At 45.6% G+C, this 20,552-nt stretch overlaps 1 pseudogene; it reads right to left on the bottom strand.

Moving 5' to 3' along the window:
* Nucleotides 1-3,312: 3,312 nt before the first annotated feature.
* Nucleotides 3,313-6,404, bottom strand: LOC136485029 (anthocyanidin 5,3-O-glucosyltransferase-like; annotated as a pseudogene).
* Nucleotides 6,405-20,552: the final 14,148 nt, after the last annotated feature.

The following is a 20,552-nucleotide window of genomic DNA, read 5'->3' as shown; positions in this document are numbered from 1 at the left end:
GCGGAAGCAGATGGTGACTTGATGATCATGCCACCCTGATGAAAAGCTAACTTGGTTATATTTTACCCAGGCAAGCCCCGGTGCATAACCCCTATTATTCTGCACTTTATTTTATGCTTGTGCATTAAGTTTAAGGAGTTGAATGAAACCCACTTGCATATATATATCCTTGTCCTATGAGTCTTACTAGTATGACAGGATCACGTAGATTGCTATGCTATAGGACTTCGGTAGAAGTCGAGTGGTTGCTTGTCACTCGCGAGAGATAGGAAATATATTATTGTTACTATTATCATGTTACTATCACATAAAATATATCTGGATAATAAATGGAGACCTGGCGAGACTATGCTTAGGATTTGGATTAGATTTGGTTAGGCAACCGAGCGAGGCTCTGGTAGCATTTGTCCCGCCTGTGTCGGTTAAGGGCCGTTCGTTGCTGTGGATGGTAGTTAGGTCATAGACTTATTATCCTGAGCACATACTTGCTTATGAGAGCGGGAAGACTTGTCACTTTCTTGTCATGGATTCTGGCTCTTTCCGGACCGATTGATTGGAGGCGGGGATGATGGAGGTCTAAGCACCGCACTGAGTCTGGGACTCAGCAGCGGGGTTTGGAGTCCAAGTTTGGATGGGGACCTGGACTCTGTGATAGGAGAGTGGTAGGTTGGTCTTGCTTATGCCTAGGGTACAAGTGGGGCGTGTGTATTGGGGTACCTAGCTGGGATACATTGGTTCGTGAATCGCCGCATGATACGGTATGGCATGACTACGATCTAGAACCGTAGTAAGAACTAAAACAAGGAAGATGATAAAATGGTTCTGATCGCTTACCACTTGCTTGAAAGGAGCTTAGGTGCTTACATAGAATGGTTAGTGAATGAACCAATATTGACTGCTAATAAAAGTTTGAATATAAGGATGCACGTTTAGTAATTCTCCTGCAGATGTAATAAACCCATAAGCCAGATAGCCTTAGATATCCTTGGAGTCTTTTCTTTTCTCCTGACGGGTAAGTCTTGCGGAGTATAATTGAGTACTCAGGGTCTGATCTACCCTGTTGCAAGTGACAGGTGGATGCTAGAGCTGACAATTGTGTGTGTAAACCTCATAGTGGGTTCAACGAGGATTTCCTTAACGTTGCGGATATAGAGTTTATTTGAAACTTCAACCCAAAATGTTTTACAATGAAAAAACTTATAACTTGTTATTATGTATACAACTGATCATCATGTTAATGTTTAACTTGTCATTAAATAATTTTATTTCCGCTGAAGCTCTGATAACATGGGTTATATTCCGTTGTTATAAACAATAAATATTATACTCTGATGTTGCATGAAAAGTGATGTAAGAAATGGATAAAATATTGTAAGCTTTATTCTCCCATTTATAATCCTGTTAAAAAATGTGAATTTTCGGGTTCTCTCATGGGGTGTGCTTGACAGAACTGCCTGACGTAGCTCACCTTTGGGGTGCTTAGTGTCTAGTGGAAGACAAGCGCCTCCGTAAGTGTGTTATTTCGGGCGGTTCTGCCACACCTGGCGGCATCCTTGCCCGACGAGGTTCCTCCTAGACGAGAGCTTCGATTGTTGCTTGCTAGTTTGCTAGGAAGCTAGCCGTTCTTCGTTACATAGGCACGATTAGTTATCTTTTTGTTGTTTGCTTGTAAACCTCGCAGCTCTTCACCAGTGTCGATACTTGTTGCCCTAGCGCTTTCTCGGGCGGAACAGGTGAGAAGCCGCCAGGCCGACTACCTGAACCAACTAGGCCGGTTTCTGCAGAGTCACGTTGTCTCGGCCCGTTTTGCGACCCGCATGATCTAGCACTTGTGGTGTGTGACCGATCTTCGCGTCAACAAATACTTCAACCAAAATTAAGAATGTTTAGCTTCATTCAACAATACATATTTTTTTTAGATGAGCCACGTGTAGGCAGTGACAGCATCTAAATGTGCAAGTCAGCAGGAACACGACATGCTTTTAAGAAGGGGGGCCCTTTGCAAAGCAGGCCCTTGAACTTGGACCATTGCAGCCACTCAGCCAGGTTGATTTGCAGGGACTTGCGTCGATCCATGGAGACCGTATAGCTTCATCGGAGGAACACTAGCCATTATCCAATCACAGCACATAGCCAGGGAGATATAGTAGAACACCAGAAATTATAGACTAGACTAGAAGAACAAGCAAAGATAAAAGAGAAGAGTGTGTGTGTCCGCGGTCGGCGACGAGAATACAGAATACGAAAGACACTCATGTATCCATTAATCCCTGTATACTCCGGTTTGTACACCGTACCGCTACTCTATTCCACGACACTTGATCGAACAGAGCAAGCCGGCACTCCGTCGTCACTGTTCGTTTCTCTTATAATCCGTACTTTTCAGCTTTTTTTAGTCGGAACTATTTTTCTCTCACAGCAACACAGCCGGAACAGTGTTTTGGCTTCTTTTTTCAGCGAAGCGAACGGGACCGGTTGTCAAGATCCTAGAGGAATAGGTTTAAAAAAAAGATCGAGGAGGAATAACTACTTTCTTTAACCACCTAGGAATCCATGCCAACTCAGCCCTTATGCTATTGTTCATTTTTTTTCTTTTTTTCTCGTTCTTTTTTTTTCTTTTTTTAGCTCCTCTGGGTTTCGTCTGCTGTTCTTTTTCCTTTTTTTTTTCTTTTTTTGTTGCTCCTTCGGGCTTCGACCATTGGCCCTGTTCGGCTGGCTCAAATTTGGCTGAATTGGTTGAAAAACACTGTTATGTCTGAATTGTTGTGAGAGAAAAATACTATTTCGACTGAAAAAACAAGCTGAATAGTACGGATTGTAAGGTAAGCAGGGCCAATGTTTTGTTTGGTGCTGTTCAATCTTTTCGTTCCCCTACACGCACGTAGCTGACGGCGCGAATCAGCCTAGTCTAACAAAGTCAGCGTGAGACGAGCCCCTTGATCGCCTTGGCTGCCGTATCTTTGGCCGCCGCCGTGAGACGAGCCCCTTCCTTGATGAAGCTATACTGCACAAAGTAAGCTATACTAGGACACAAAATAAATGAAGAAAACACCCAACTATAGAACCAAACTAATGTTACATCGTTAGTTGTGCCACGATGATCACTTTCATTCATGCCAATACCAAATCTATACACATGTGTAACTCTAGATTCGAATCAAAGTTAATTGTGTGAAGTAATTTTCATATTAGTTCATATATATTAAACATGAATTTCTATTTCTTCAGTATCTCAAAGATCACGGGTTGATAAACTAGTGCTTTTTAAAACGGGGGCCCTTTGCAAACCGTGTAGCGGCCCTTACAGTTTAAGGCCATGTTTGCAGTGACTTGGGTGGACCGTATAGCTTCATCAAAGGAATATGGGAACATTATTCAATAAATAGCATGTGACAGCCATGGAAGAGGGAAATATGGTAGAACAGGAAAATTTACAGCAATCAAAAGATAAAAGAGAGGGGTGTGTGATCGGCCGCCAAGAAGAATACGGAATACCTAGACTCCATCATCCAGACTCCAGTCTTATTCACGGTACCCCTACTCTATTGCTTGCACAACACTTGATCCAGAAGATGAATTACGGTAGAAGCAGAGATGGACATGTAAATTGAAGCAAGCCGGCATTACTCATTCACGAACGGGATGAATGTTGTCAAGATCCTGAAGGAATCTGACAAAATCAGCGTGAGACGAGCCCCCTTCCTGGATCGCCTTCGCTGCCGTATCTTCGGCCGCCCCCGCCCTCTCTCTGACGCTATTTAAAATAGCGGGCTATTGAAAATAGCGATAATTTTTTTTTTTAGAAGCTATGCAGCTATAGCAGCGCTATGCCAGATAGCGTTTTTATAAAAAAAACATGAAAAACACCAGTAATTGATAAAAAACATGGCAAATATGAAATTCGATGAACATAAATATGTTTCTAAGGTTCCACAATTCTAGGTAACATTACCAAATACCAAATGCCATTACAACATGATTCATAAAAGTTTAATCATCCAAAATACCAAATTAGTAGCAAATGATAATTAATAAGTAGAAAATCATCATAGCGTTTAGCGACGCTATAGCGGCAAATAGCGGTAAATAGCGGCAAATAGTGGTGAAAGTCGTCGTAGCGTTAAAAAACCAATAGTTTAGCGGGAGGCTTCTCCCACCGCTAAAGCGCCGCTATAGCCCGTTATTTTTTTCCATGCTCTCTGAGCGCCCGCCCACCCTCGGATTCCATCACCCACCTCGCCGTCGTCATATCCCCGCATCTCCACCCCGAGCTTCATCTCCTGCACGATCAACATCGTGTTCATCTTCTGCTCCGCGTACATGGGCCAACACAAGAGCGGCACCCCCGCCACGATGCCCTCCAGCGTTGAGTTCCATCTGCAGCGCGTCACGAAAGTGCCGCCCGCCCTGTGGCGCAGCAGTCCACCTGCGGCGCCCAGCACTTGACCACGAGGCCTCTGCCCTTGGTCCGCTCCAAGAACCTGTCTGGAAGGAGCACGCTGAGGTCTGGCTCTGGCAGCGTGTCGCGTCTATCGCCGACAGTGGCGGCCCTAGGTGTAGGGCACGAGGTGCGACGGTCGAGGACCAAGCGGAGGAGGGGACTAAGCCAAGGTATATAAATCCACAGGTCCTATAGTCCATTAGGCATTAGCAAACTAATGAGAAGAGAGACATATAACTAGCCAAGCGGCCCAAAAAGACAACATCGATATTTCTTTCCTAGTTTTCTTTTTCCACGACCCTCGGATAGAGAGGAGGCGAGGAGTCACACTGCACACAACACACTCTGATCGTGAGTTCGCGACGTGCGCCTTACACACATGGAGCTGCGCGAGCCGCGCCGCCGTGAAGAGCTAGACTACCGGAGATACGGACACGGCACACGAGGACGGCGACCAGTCAGGGCTCCACGACGATAACATCTTGATTATTGGCTTCTTACGAATTGCAATCACCGATCAATTGTTTAGGTCCAAAGTATTTTTTTTCTTTTTATTTTTTAATCCAAATTAATTATTTATATAGTATTTCAAACTTTTAGTACTTTTACGCATATAGTCATATTTTTCTTCTAATTTAGTTGTTAGAATTTTAGAATGTTACCTAAAAAAACATGTCATGGGTGAGAAAAGAAAATAAATATATTGTTTTTTTAATCTACATTATTTCTCGATAATTATCATACATCTACGAATATATTGCTTAATCTATTGTTCCTCGATAATTATCAGACATGTTAAATTAAAAATATGTTATTGAATTTACTTTTGTTTTGTAAGTAAAATTAGTACCCATATATTATAAGATTTTATATATAGTAAAGATGGACTGTTATGACAAGATCGCAAGAGAGCCTTAGAATCCTGGAACCGGCACTGGTTGCCGAGGCCCAGCTTTTCGTCGTCGACTCTGCCCCGGGCGTGCACCACCCAGAGAAACCTCTGCTCTGACCTCTCCAGGCCGACGGCGATCTCCTTCAGCAGCCTCTCGGAGAACGTGCCCTGGCTCCCGAAGCAGAGGATCACGACCCTGCGGTCGGGCTGCGAGTCCAGCCAGCGGAGGCACTCGTGGTCCTTTTCCCCGCCGCCGCCGGAGACCAGTGGGCCGATGCAGTAGACCGGCGGCCAGGCACGCACAGCCCCTCCCTCAGAGCACGCACCGCCCGCGTTTCCAGCTCCACGAAGGTGTTGTGGAGGATCCCGTCGGACGCCGGCATCCGCTCGAGGATGGCCTTGGCTGCTTCCGGGTCGTCGAGAACTACTCTCGGCAGATCCGACGCCTTGAACGGAGGAGCGCCCGGCAAGGAAAGGGTGGTGTCGCCGCCAGCGGTCATGGAAGCTGCGCTGATGTCTTGGTTGAAGGCGAGGCTGAGTAAGACGGCGAGGTCACCGGCGCACGAGGCGTAGGAGTAGTAGACGGGCAGCCTGAGGTCGGCCGCGACGTCGAGGGCATCAGGGCAGAACATGTCGATGACGAGCGCGTCGACGGCGGGCAGCGACCGGAGGAAGTCACGGAGCGGAGCGTTCATGGCCTTCAGGCAGTACACCATCTCGAGGACGTAGTGCTTCCTCGTTGGAGCATCGTCGGAGCTAGAGCTGGAATCCGAGCCAGAACCAGAGGTCGCGGGCAGCGACGACGACGCCGGTAGGACGTGGAAGATGGACGGGTTGGAGGCCGCGGCGCGGGCGACCACGGCGGGGAATTCGACGGCCCCGAGGTCGGGGGGCGGCTTCACGAGCGCCACGGTGACGGCGACGCCGTGCTGGACGAAGACCTTGGCCAGCACGATCATCGGCATCAGGTGGCCGGCGCCGCCGAGGCCAGGGTACAGAACCACGGATTTCTTCATGGCTAGCTGCGCGGCTCAGCTCGAGTTGGCTCTGGCCTTCTTGGAAGGAAGTGGACGCTGCGGACCCGACAGGGGTTGTGCTCCACTGATCGCTGCTTCACATAACGCATGCGAGTACACATGTCAAAATTGGAATGGAGTACTGCACGCTGGCCACGTCGCCATGTGGGTAGGCCAAATGCTTGGCTGTCGTGGCGAGAAGCACTGTGGCAACCTTTAATTACTTCGTGCGAAGTACTGTGAACAGCACTGGCACGGCCCTAGCACAGTTGACAGTTGGGAACGGCATGCTATGGCACGGTACTAATCGGCACGACGTCCTAACCGTGCCGTGTTGTATCGTGTCGCCGGGCCGCAGTCACGGCCGAGGCACGACACTAAAGGCTCTTACACGTGCCAAATCCATCGGCACAGGGCGTCGCCACATCGCCGACACAGAACCATGCCGAGTCGTCGTCGCAGCTCCGTACTGCGCATCATCACGTCGCGGTTCCGCTGGTTACCGCGCCGCTGACGCTGTGCCCCATCGTGCGTCGTCCACTGACTCGCCGAACCACTGCGGTGCCGCCATACCTGCCTGGAGAAGACAACATAGGGAGCATTAGTAGGAGTGGTATGGGGAGTGGGGACCACCAGCCGCCAGCCTAGGAAGTGAGAGGAATTTGGGTCAGGGAGCGCGAGGCGAGCAACGGAGCTAGAGAATTTGGCGGCCGAAAGGAGGATGGGAGAGTGAGGGAGTTGCTTTATATCTATGTTTTTGCTACATCCAATGGCCAGAAATGCTGCAAGTCATTTCAACGATAGAGAATAATCGGGTCACCATCGTGCCAACCCATCAACCGTGTGGTACCCATGCTGGCACTGCAGGCCAGAGTCATGGCCCATGCACCGCCCAATGCCCATGCCCGTGCCGGCACTGGTACTCGCACTATGGATTCCATGCCCTTGTCTGGTTAAGGCCGTGCTTTTTCGGGTTGTGCCCATGCCGGGCCATCGGGCATGGACCGTTTGGCCATCTATATTTTGAAGTACTCATAGCCTCCAGTGACTTCCCAGCTATGTAAAAATATATAGACCGTTTTTTCCATGGTTTGTAAACAGGGCTCCTCGAAATAATTATGATTTATGAGGCCCTATTTTCTAGAGTCCTTGTTCACGTGAAATTTTGTAGAGATCCCAGACCATTCACATGAATCAGACCAACCGGCCACTTCATGCTTCCCACGAGAATTTTTTTTTTATTTTTAACACGTTTTTAACACTTTTTAAATCTAATACCTCTTAACTTTCTTTTTTTAAACTAACCCTTTAAGCCGTGCCATGCATGGCGGCGCGACAAAACCACACTGTCGCGTCATGTATGGCGGCGTGGCAAGCCTGCCACATGGCAGTCAGCCGAGCGCTGACTCACTGATGTGGCGTAACTTAGAAACATTGTATCCTTTTCATATGATATCGGATGAAGATGATATTTATATAAAAATTGTAGCTCTCAACGAGATCTACAGCTTTTTAGTACTTAACGATCTCAAATGTAAAAACTCAAAACTAAAAAGTTGTAGATCTTATCGAGGGCTACAACTTTCGTATAGAAAGTATCTCCATTTGGCACCATATAAGAACGATACGATTTTTTTTCAATGCGACAAACGCTTGTACGCGATTAATACGATGCTAAAACTTTTTTTGAGCATCTTAACAACCTCAAATGAAAAAACACAATATTAGAAAGTTGTAGACCTCGTCGGGAGCAACAATTTTCATATAAAGATTATCTTCATCCGAGGTCATATGAAAAAGATACAATTTTTTCTAAGTTGCGCCACGTTAGCGAGTCAGCGCTCGGCTGACTGCCACGTGGTAAGCCTGCCGCGCCGCCATGTATGGTGCGACCAAAAGGTTAGTTTTAAAAAAAAAGAAGTTAAGAGGTGTTATATTTGAAAATAGTGTTAAAAATAAAAAAAATCCCCACGAGGTCTTCTTTGAAAAAAAAAATATGCTAATCTAGTTAAGGTTTCACGCTTGCAATAGCTATATAGTTTAATCTGTGCCCCACTACACGATACTTCGTGTAAGGGCATGTAGAACTGGTCCCTTAACCAGGGAGACTAGAGACGGAGCCGGCGTCGCCTTGCGAGGTGACAGGAGCGTGGCGTGCTCCCATGCAGAGAACATGTCTCCAATAGCGATGTATGGCTCGTCTGCTCGACTCATTTTTGCACGGATGTCAGACGCACGTGTTTCTAGTTTGGTTTTCATAATCGATAAAACCTATTTGACTAACCCTATACTCTAAGGCTTACTTTGGCAGCAGAGGGTAATTAACCTAGGGCACAGAACCCTAGCGGGATTTTCTTGGACAGTTCGATCCCCTTCCACCTCCAGGGAAGAAATCCACGTTGGGGGGAGTTTCCCTGCTGCTGTTTGGCAGTGCTATCATGAACGTTTTATTCCCTGATGCTGTGGATGTGGAACGACCAATATTCAGAAGTTGTATGCACAAGCCTTATCTCATGGAATCCTCCAAGGAGCAGAACAACAACAACTTCACTGAATTCTCAGGGTACCAATACTCAGAAAAAAAAACAATATTCAATAAGTTTTTAGTGTGTTCTTGTCATTATTTAGTAACACATGATGAAAAAAATCAGAAACAATGTCTAGAAAAAATAAAATAAAAACAAAGAAAAAATATAAAAAGTAAAATGATATAGAAAGTCACCACTGATCAATGTCAGAACCACAAAATCATGAAAAATCTCTGGAAGTCTCTCTCCATACAAATACAAGATATTTCAAACCTAAAAGCAAATCTACCTAATGCAAATGTATAATCTAAAATCCAAAGCCAAGTAGTAGCATTCATATAGGTGCTTCTGCGTCCTTACATCCAATAGATAACATCATCATGGCTGATCCATGAACATCTACAATTCTCTCTTGTGTGAAATCTTTGCACGTGTATATAAAAGATGAAAATGTGCAAAAACCGCTACGAAAAGTGCATATTTCACTTATCTGAAATCATGCATTACTTCCTCCAAGCCATCTGCAAGTATAGCACAAAAAAAGAGCAAAGAAGGTTAATTATGAACACAATGTCCAACTAGGATGATAGAATAATTAAAAATTAATTATTAAATTAACCTAAAAATAGATATTAGATAGGTTTTGATGTGCAAGATGTAGCATTGTTGCTCTTGTGTGAACAAACCATTGCAAAGTCTGGGGACATATACTGAAAAATGTATTTTTCTTCAGAAGGAAGAACTCTGAAAAAAAACACAAAATTCAGGTTAGGTCAAGGACCTAATTATGCAATTTTGATCAGATAAAAAAATATCCCTTTATAAATAACTTTGTGAGCAGTGTGTGAATTTCAGCACAAACGCTTTGTAAATAACTTTAACTCTGCGAAAACCATTTATGCAGACATTGCACGTGTGGAGCTCCCAAAGATCTTACCGCCATCTTATAGGGCATCAGTATCCGCTATTTTTATTATGTTAGGACCACATTATTTGGAAGACCAGTTGTATTTGAAATACCACATTATTATGTTAGGACCACATTATCTTGAGCTCACTCACCTCTCTATCACAAGATAAAAAAGCTGAGGCATACTGCACATATAGCAAGATCTATACTACAGAGGGAGAGAGAGAGAGAGAGAGAGAGAGAGAGAGATCTATGAGCAAACCTAGCAAAATGGACAGGCGTAGCAAAATTCTAACACCATAACATGAATAAAAAAAACATCACCAAGTATACAAATTTGTCCTTCATAAAAAAACATACCATGGCTACTTGAACGATAAAATTGTCATAGCTAAGGTAACAGTAGTACCAAGAATCATAGCACCAAGCAATCTGACAGACTCGATAAATTTCTTAATACAGGGCGATAGCATGCATGCAGCCAATAGTATACAAGAATATAGGTAAATAAGAAACTTTCAAACCTTTGAGTTTGTGCATCTCAATGGTCGAGCAGGCACATATACATGAGGCCCCATTCAATAATAACAAAACAGAGCAGTACTTTGTATTAAAGCTGCAAGTTTGGTGGGTGGATGGAAGTTAACCGAAAAATAGCAAAACCCATATATCATATCATGGAAGAGCTTCTACACTCGATGGAAGAAACAACTGAAGGAAGCACATTATTATATGAACTGAGAGGAGATATCTCACCAATAGCTAGATGTAATGATAAAGCTACATCATCACACTACCATTCCACCATCTACTGATCGTTCAGGAAACATGTGGAGACAATGCAGTAACATGAATAAATGAATGAATTAACCATAAGGTCCAGATCAAAAATCTATCAGGTCAGGGGTGGCAGTAGGACATTCACATGCAATGGTCAAAATTTGGAGCGTCGATAGTTGTATGTCAAGTACTCAAGTAAGTATCTTGTATAACTAGAAGCAATTCCAAAGACCCCAGCCTAATATGTTCCAACAATGATGACCAAAAGTGCATTTTGACCACCTGGCCATCGTTGTGCAATAGCAAAAAGATGTTCAAAATAAGTCTACACTAATATGTAATATCTAAATGATAATGGAAGGCACTGCTGCCTCCTAATATAAGCTCTAATCTAGTGTTTGCATCGGGGCAAGAGATGTCCACAGGAATCTGAGGTCGCCACCAGTCTGCTGGCTACAAACCAGACCTCTGGACACATGATGGTGCACTAATGCCACTGATACAATCTAACTAAAGCACTTTTAAAACGAGCATCATCTAGATCGGGTAAAAAAATTCCTTATACAAGCAGGAAAACAACCCAAACAATGAAGGTAATAGTTCTGATAGGCAAAACAATAATTGGAAAAACATTCAGAAACTGTGCTAAATGCTGAATGAACCTGAATCAGAAACACTCTTGAATTCAAGTGCCTCTAATCATGCATTGCTTCCACCAAGAGCACTGCAAGTAAGCACAAGGAAAAACTCAGTTAACAGAAGGATCACTCAGTTAACAGCACATGTCATTCAAGATCATTCAGTTAACAGCAAAATGTCTTGTACAGGCAAAACATGAAGTTTTTACTTAATGTCAATCCAAACTTGCAAACCATTGTCCAAACTGATAAACAAGAGTTCCTTCATTTATCAGATGAACAAATTGAGCCATAAAACATATAACTACGTACATGCAAGGGTTCAAAGAAGAAAGAACACTGTAAGAACCCAACCATTGTCCTTTTTCACAATAAAGTTCTGTTATGTTGATAAAATAAAAAATTTACTCACTGATAAATCTTTTTTCTTTGCAGTAACTCTAGGACCAAAATTTTCTGATACTAAGCTTTGGTCCAAAGGTTCTCCAAGCTAGCGGTATTCATAAAGTCTTCAGAGAATACTTTGCAGTTGAGAAAGATGAGAAACTACTGAAGGCTTTCTAGTGCTATCTTTCAACCACGGCTGGTCCAATAGCTGGAATCCGACGTACTATAGGACTGTAGGAGTATTACCAAGAAACAAGCAGAGCAGCATGCGCGCACGACAGAGAATAGAGCCGGGCACTCATCTCTCCTTTCCCTCGTTGTTCCTGCGGCACCTTGCCCGTCATCCCCAATTGCTACTCCAACTCCGAGATCTACTAGAAGCAATGGAGATGAGGGTCAAACCCTAGCGGATCGAGAAACTACTGCAACGAAGCAGATGAGGTGCACCGACCTTTGAGATGGATGGCAATGGCGATGACGGACGAGGAGCGAGGCAGCGGTGGTGGATGAGCGAGGTGGTGGTGGTGGAGGAGCGCCCGAGCGACCCCCGCGTCGCATGCACGAGAGCAAAACCGAGCGACAGCGAGGTCGAGGGATGTCGGGGCAGCAGACGGATGCCAGGTTGGCAGTGGACAGATGCCGGGGTGGCGGCAGCCTCGGCACCTCTTGACTGCAGCTGCGCGAGCGCGACCGGTCAGGGAAATGCTCCTGTTGTCCTAGCTCGTGGATTTCTTCCATGTGGAAAATGAAGGGAAGCGGGCTTCTGTCCCGACGTGGATCGACTTCCAAAGAGAGCCGCAGATTGGACCAGGGAAAATTGGCGCGTGCTTTCTTGGCCCGGGGAAAGCGCGGGGAACCCTCCGGGATCCCCTGCTGCCAAAGTAGCCCTTAGTGTGAAATTGAGATAGGTTGGCCCAATCCAAGTGATAGAGCAAGGTGATGATCATGATGTTGGTGATGACCACAATGAAGATCAAGTGCTCCACTTTGGAAAATAAGAAAGAGAAAAATAAAATGAGCTCAAGGCAAAGGTATATTTGATAGGGCTATTTTGTCTTGCCACTCAAGACACCAAGTGGGTGTTTGTGGGTTTAGGATAAATAGCCGTAATATTAAGAGGGGTGATCTCATGGTAAATGCGGTTACCTAAGTGCCACTAGGTGATCTAACACTATTCATTTGCATTAGGACCTAGTGAGTGCTAACAACCCTTGAATTTTTTTTGGAAAATGCTAACCCTCATGCACAATGATGATACACTTCGTGGTTAGCAAATTGGGAACAAGGGTGAAGTGATTGAAGTTGAAAAGGAGGTCACTAGGGTGACCGGAAGCTGTCCTTGGGTGGACTGGACGCATCTGGTACTTGACCCTAGGCTTGGTCTGCTTAGGCCGAAGTGACCGGACGCTGGCCCGTGGCAATGGTGACCGCACGCTGTGGTGTCAACCGGAGTTTAGGATCGGACGCGTCCAGTGCAGAATTGGATGCTCTCTGTCTTGATGAAATAATTCGTCGGATGCAGGGTGCATCTAGTCGGTCCATGAAGAGAAGCTCTAGGAGCTCTTAGGACTATGACCAGACTCTTAGCGTGGGTGCGTCCAGTCGTGGACCGGTGCGTCCGATGCTTGGCTGATAGCGCGGGAGCGAGTAGCCGTTGGACGCCAACAGCTATATTCAAAACAACGAGACACGTGGTGCATTTGGAGCGACCGGACACCACTGACCGGACACGTCTAGTGCAACATGAAAGTGTATCCGGTTAGTACGTAGATAATGAGACTTGAGCCTAATAGGTATGTGACTCTTTGGGGCTCTATATATTTGTGTTGGCTGGCTCTAGCTCACTCTCTTGGACACTTTGATCATTGATACATCCTTGTGAGCTAAGCCAAACACCTCCCACTCATATACATCATTGATTCATTATCTTTGTGATCGGGAGTGATTCTAGTGCATTTGCTTAGTGTTTGAGCATCTAGTGGCACTAGTGATCGTGTGAGCTGCGTGATTGCTTATTACTCTTGGTGGTTGCCGCCACCTAGACAGCTTGAAGCAGCTTGAGGAGGTTGGCACGTGGTGGTGATTGTTTGTGTCCATCTCCCAATGGATTTGTTAGGGGTTCTTGGACTTATTTCCCAACGGAGCACCAAAAGCACTTTTAGTGGATTGCTCGTAGCTTGTGGATCCTCATCTTGTGTTGGCTGTGTGGCTGTGTGGTACCCTATTGAGGGTTAGACGTGTGAAGCCTATTAGCGCGTGAACCACCAAGTGAGTGAATTTCTACAATGGGGACGTAGCTTGCCGGCAAGCAAGTGAACCTCAGAGGAAAAATCATTGTGTCAGTCGGTATTCATTGTGATTGATTTTTGGCTTGCCCGGTTCGGTATACACCCCTCTACCTCTCTTGTTTTATATTTATACACTTATCTTGTGTAGATGTAGCATAGCTTGCGGGTGTAGCTCTCTTGAGTAGCATAGAAGTAATTAGTTGAATTACTTGTTTAGTTAGCTCACTAGCTAGTACAAGTAGTGACATAGCCATTGAATGCTTACTGATCATAGTTAACTAGAATTGTTGGTATATGGCTTGCCTTTTGAGTAGAGCTAGAGCAAAACACATTTTGCCTTTTTAGTTGACTAACAAAGTTGCTCTAGTGTATTTATAGAAATTTGTTTAGGCTAATTCACCCCCCTCTAGCCATTTAGGACCATTCAGCGCTGGAAGGAGCTATCGTGCCAAAATCTTCTCCCTATATACCTGGTTAACCCTTGCTAGTTGCCGTAGATAAGAAGAGCAAGGGCGCCTGTCGATGTTTCACCACCGATAGCCTGCCATGGGGGTACCCGGGGCAGTATGTTCGGGCTTCAGCGTATGCAGAACTCGATGGTAAACGCAAGGGACAATCGATTTATCCTGGTTCGAGCCCTCGACCGTGATCGAGTAATAACCCTACGTCTAGTCAGCGTTAGCCTTTGCGTTGGATTGATTGTAAAGTGTTGTGTTGCGTTATATGTTCTCTGTCCCTAGGAACCTTGCCCTCCTTTATATAGTCAGGAGGTCAGAATCCTAGTCGGTTTATAATGAGAGTTTCTAGTAGGATTACAGAATACTACTACTACTAAGATTACAGGGGAAGAATCCTAGTTAGACTAGATCTTCTCCATTCCTTGCGGGGTATCCCGTGGGTCCCGCACCGACAAGCCCCCGAACACTTCATGGTTGAGTTCTGGAAGCCTCGTCTTGTTCCTTCAAGTCTTGTTGAGCAGGAACAAGCATCGTCCGAGTGCTTTCTTGAGCAAAACCGTGTAGCGCTTCATGAGATCTTCGCGTGGTGTGTACCTTTTTGAAGAAAAAAGTACTCCCATTCGGGTGTAGCCCCCGAGCCTCTTGCTGTTTGGCACAAGGAGCTGGAGGGCCTTGAATCTTATGTCGTTTGAAAAACTGCTGTCTTGAAGTAGTCCTCTTGGTGACGTGCGCTTTTTTCAAAAAAAGTGCACTCACTGAGTGTAGCCCTCGAGCCTCTTGCTATTTGGAACAAAGAGTTGGAGGGTCTTGAATCTGAGTTTTTCAAAAGAACTAAAAACCTCTCCTGTTGCAGCCCTCGAGCATATATCCGGGTTCTTTTGTTTAGAAAGAACTCGGAAGCAGGGCTTTGGCATATTCTCTGGTAGTCTGCTGTTGTCAGATGTAGTTGTATGGTGGTGGTTGAGTGTAAATGGTGTTTGTTCATGAGTTGTACAGTGTTGGTATATCCTTTCGAATATGCTTGTTTTCGAGTACTGTTCCTTTACTTCTGAGTCCTCCATTATTGAGTTCTGTCTTTTCACTGTGTCCTTTGTTAGGCTTGTTTCGTTGGTGCTCCTAGTCCATGTGCACCGCTCCTTCAGTCTATAAATACCCTCCTGGAGTGCTGTTTTGATTCATTGAGCATTTTGTTGCTTGTTCTGAAGTCTCTGTAGTCATGAATATGGTAGTTTGTGAAGTAGAGCAGCCCCCGATCATATTTTGTAGTTCTTGTATATCTTGCCGTAGCTGGAGGAAGTCTTGTGATAGGGATTAGAGGAAGACTAATCCCGCAGTAGCAATGTACCAGGATGTACGTGGCGGTAGTTGGAGGAAGTCTTGTGATGTGGGCATCGTTCCTTCATCTGGCAGTTCTGGGTTGATCATAGTCGCCTACCCTAAGATTGTCCGGTGCAGATCAACACCATATCTAGCATCACATCGGACTTGGGTAGACAGATGCTTGCCGGCCTTCTCTGCTCCATGTTGTCCCGCCGTGCTGCTGATTTCTGCCTTGGATGCACTGCGTCCGTCCTTTGAAGAAAACAGTGTAGCCGAGTGCGGTTTGTTCTACCGAGTAGCAATTTGGAACACGTAGTCGTTCTAGAGCCTAGATCTGTCCGGGTTCCTCTTTGCTACCTTGCTTGTCGTAGTACCGAGTTCGTTGGGTCTTATAAGATGTGTAATCTTCTATTTTTTGAAACCATTTATAATGGAAATAATCTTGTCTTCTGAGTTGTCATTCTTTATTCTCCTGATGTCCCAGTTGTTGATGAGATTTCCGAGTTCTTTCTGTAAGGACCAGGTTGTTGCACTCCTTGTGAGGTAACCCTTCTTTGCTTTATTGTAGATGAGTTCTTTTTGTAGTAATATGATAACTCCGCCATGGTGCTAGATGGATAAGTCTGAGATCTGCCCGTTGAACTGTACCGTTGTGTGGATTTGAGCCGTCCATCATTTTAGCTGTGTCAGTAAATAGACCGTTGCGTCCTCATGCCATGTTAAAACGGGCCTGGTGGGCCACGTTTTTACCAGTGTGAAATCTATTTAAAGGCCTTTCTCCTCCTTTTCTTTGGTACCTTGCCTTTGCCTTGAAACCCTAGCCTTCGAAACTCCGCCGTTGCCATTGCCGCCGTCATCTAAGCGCTGCCGTCCTAGCCTTCTCTATTCTTAGTGCCCCATTGCCTTTGCTAGTATATGGGTAGGAAGAAGTCGGCGAGTAAGTCCTAGGCGAGCTTTGTCGACGAGGAAGCATCGCTCTCCGTCATTGAAAATCAAGAATTCATGGCGATGAGGGCTACTTAGAAGATCTAGCCGGCTCCAACAACAACTAAAGATCAGCTTCGTGAGCTCATGAGTGATGGCCTGCTCCAGAGCAAGGAGTTTGCTGATTGGAGAGCTCTAGGCGAGCATCGGGTCCCTGCTCTAAGTCCCGGTGAGATTATTCTTTTTGTCTCCTTTATCTGTGTCGGTCTTTGCCTTCCTGCTTCTGCCTTTCTTCACCGATTTCTCAACTATTTTGGGATTAGCCTGAACCATCTTGCTCCCAATGATGTCCTTCATCTTTCCATTTTCATTCATCTTTGTGAAACTTTCCTTGGAATTCCTCCTTCTCTTTCCCTCTTTCGTTACTTTTTCCGCCTGAAGCCCCAACCCCGCCGCGATGACACCAATGTTCTTGGTGGCTGCGGGATCCAGTTTTGCCAGGGTCTTAAGAGCAAATTCTTTGACTATGACCTAGTTGATTCTATGAGGGATTGGCATGCTGACTGGTTTCATGCTGCCAACTTTATTCCTCCTCTTTCCGTTCACTCCAGATCTGGTCCCTTGGTTAATGACCGATGGGAAAGAACCCTATGATGACTGCTGAGCTCCAGACGATCAAGCCTTTTCTCGAGAGGATTTGCACTCTGAAACAGCAAGGCTTGACCGGCTTCGGGATTATTTCAAATTTTCTTCGCCGCCGAGTTCAACCTTTGAAGGAGCGCGAACATTACGGTTTCGAGTACTCTGGGGTGGAGGACCCTTCTCATATGGTCCCTACCCTTGAGTTGACTGACGAGGAGGTGCTCGAGCGTCTTCAAAAGATGCTGAAAGGAGTAAGCGTCGTCCCGCTTGCTGTCCTTGAGTACAGTGCTAAGAACCCGCCCCCTGCTGTGAGTTGTTCTTTTCTTATGTGGGTACTTTTGAATGTCTTTTGTCGTATCGACTTTTTGCTTAATCTTCCTTGTCTTGTTGTTTTACTCTTTTATAGGAATTGGGGCGTAATTTCGCTGATCCAATTCCCCTTGATGATCTCCCTACAAATGTGGAGGCTGGGGGTAGTCTTGCTGGGGTGTCCTTGACCAGTAAGTTTCAAACTACCATGATGCTTCCTGGTGTTTCTTCTGCATTTTCTGATGTATATGAAGAGTATGTTCCTCGTCCAGTTCCTCGAGCTCCTCATACTTTCAGAAAGAGGGGGCGAGCGGATAGTTCTTCTTCTGCTCCATCTGCTGCCAAGAAGTCTCGCCAGTCGAGTACTCGTCTAGGTACTCTAGTTGTAGCTAGCATGCTCTTAGGTGAGCATATTAATACGCTCTGTCCTTTTGCTGTTTGTTTTTATCTTTGACCGAGTACTTTTGTCCTTTTTCAGCTGGAGCTATGGTGGCCTTGGTCGAGAGTGAGGAGGAAGAGGATGATGATGCTGCCCTCGTTACTCGTCGGTGAGTTCTTTTCTTGTTTTCCTGTTGTTGAACTCCTCTTTTTGTTTTGACTTTGGTCTTGTTTTCTTGCAGCAAGCGGACATCAGGTTCGAGTTCTTCTAAGGCTCTAGTACAAGCCGCACTGCTCCTATCGCAGGGTGGTGGCGATGTTTTTGCTACTGTGGTTCCCCCTGCGAGGTCTTCTTTTGGTTTTATGAAGAAGAAGATAGCTGAGTAAGTGAATTCTGGTTTTATTTCTCTGCTTCTGCGCTCCTTTTTTCTTATTCTTTTTGATGAGTTTCCTTGTCAACTTTCAGGCCTTCGTCTTCCCCGAGCCTCCAGTCGACTTCTTGTCAATCCTCTGGTGTGCCCTTGTGTACTAAGTCTCAGGACTCAGAACGCACGGTCGCCGAGGTGGCTATGAGGGGGACAGTGTCCGTAGTTGCTGATTTGCCGACTCCCAAGGTGACCATGGCCATGGCGGTGGGTTCATCTAAGGGATTGGCCGTGGCTTCCCAGGAGATTGCCTTGGTCGTGCCTTCTTCGCCTCGGCCGGCTTCTCCCTCTCCTCTTCATGCCTCCGGTGGTCCGCCTTTGGCTGATGACGTGGTGCAGCAGTTTGATGCCACTCATCGATTATCGGAGCTAACCGCCACCTGGGGAAGTTTGTCTACCCTTGCGACTTCTTTTGGGGAAAGGCTCCAGGTAAGTTTTTCTACAGTTCTTTCTTTGGATGTGCGTTTTTCTTCTATCCTTATGTCTTGTTTTTCTTTGTCTCTCTTTGCTTAGTCTTTTTCTCATGATCATACCGGCTTCTTTTTCTCGTCTGAAAATGAGAAATAGTTGTCTTCTGAGGTGAGTACCCTGAAGGCAGAGCTTGACCTCTGTCGGGCTAAGTTGGAGACTGAGCGTTAGACACATCAGAAGGAGGAGAAGGCTCTCCACGCCCGGGTAGTTGAGGTAGAAAAGCAGAGGGATGCAGCTGCCCGGGAAGCCTTAAAAAACATGGAAGCCATGAAGAAAGTACCACGGTATCGCGAGTTCTTTTTTGCTTCCCTTTGTATTCAAATTTTCCTTTTTGCTGACTTGTCTTTTGTTGCTTGGTCTAGCTCTCCGAGTTGAAAAGCAGAAGCTCTCAGAGGGTATCGAGGAGATGAAGACACTCGTTCGTACTAGCCACAATAAGGCTAAGGAGGTAATTACTCAAGCTGAAGAAGAACCCGCGCTTGCTAAGTTGATTAGGCATGGAGCTAACAGAGATCTTGTGAAGGCCCAAAAAACCATTGAGGACTTGACTGGCAAGTTGGCAATGGCTACTGAGAATTGGAAGGCTTTGTGGAAGTCTTTTCGGTCAGTAGCCGACCTTTTCTGGACTCCCATAGATGATGGTCATTCTTGGGCTCAGTTCATTCCCCAAGTGCCGACCCGTTTCCAGGAGTTCGTGAAGCGGTGCGCCCATCTTTGTACTAGGAACGTTCTTGCCCAGGTCTGGGTTCTTTCTCCAGACTTTCCTTTGTCCAAGGTTGCTGATGAAGCCGAGAGCCAAGAGTATCTAGATGCTGTTGAGAAGTTGGAGCCTGAGGTCGATGATTTAGCCAGGAAGATTGTAGATAATCTTAACATTGATGTTTTTTCTCCTGATGACAATGCCTGATGTAATCGACCTTTGTATTCCAGCTTCTGTAACAAAACACTATACTTGAAAACTGAATGGAGATTCTTTATTTTTTGTTGATGTCTTCTTTGTCTGTATTTCTTTGTCTCGTAAACAACTCGGCTTAGGTAAATCACTGTCTTGACGAACTTTCTTGATCTATCGAGTGCTTTTCTGGCTTTTGTTTATGCCTTATAAACAACTCGGTATATGTAGATTGATGTCTTGACAGACTTCCTTGATTTGTCGAGTGCTTGTCTGGTTTTTGTCTGTGACTTGTAAACAACTCGGTATAGATCGTTGTCTCGACAAACTTTGTGTTCTCGTTAGTACTGAAAAGACTTAGGACATCTCCAGCTTCTTCTTTTTGGCTTAACTCGGAGTGTGGTCAGCATCTGGTCCTATCTCTGGTTGCAAAAACATCCTAGGATCGACAAGCCCCCGAGCACTTCATGTTAGAGCTTTGGAAGCCTCGTCTTGTTCCTTCAAGTCTTGTTGAGCAGGAACAAGCGCCTTTTCATCGGCGGGCTCAAGCATGTTTTCAGCTCTTTTGCTCTCGGCCGGTATGCTCAGGCGTCTTTTCAGCCATTTTGCTTTTTTGTTCAGGTGTTAGCTTATTAGCTACCCTCATCGGCGGGCTCAAGCATGTTTTTAGCTCTTTTGCTCTCGGCCAGTATGCTCAGGCGTCTTTTCAGCCATTTTGCTTTTTGGTTCAAGTGTTAGCTTATTAGCTACCCTCATCGGCAGGCTCAAGCATGTTTTTAGCTTTTTTGCTCTCGGCCGGTATGCTCAGGCGTCTTTTCAGCCATTTTGCTTTTTGGTGCTCATTGGAAACAAC

Source organism: Miscanthus floridulus, chromosome 10, assembly GCF_019320115.1.
Source record: "Miscanthus floridulus cultivar M001 chromosome 10, ASM1932011v1, whole genome shotgun sequence".
Taxonomy (NCBI): domain Eukaryota; kingdom Viridiplantae; phylum Streptophyta; class Magnoliopsida; order Poales; family Poaceae; genus Miscanthus; species Miscanthus floridulus.
Note: the sequence above shows the minus strand (reverse complement) of the source record. Positions and strands in the feature narration are given on the sequence as shown.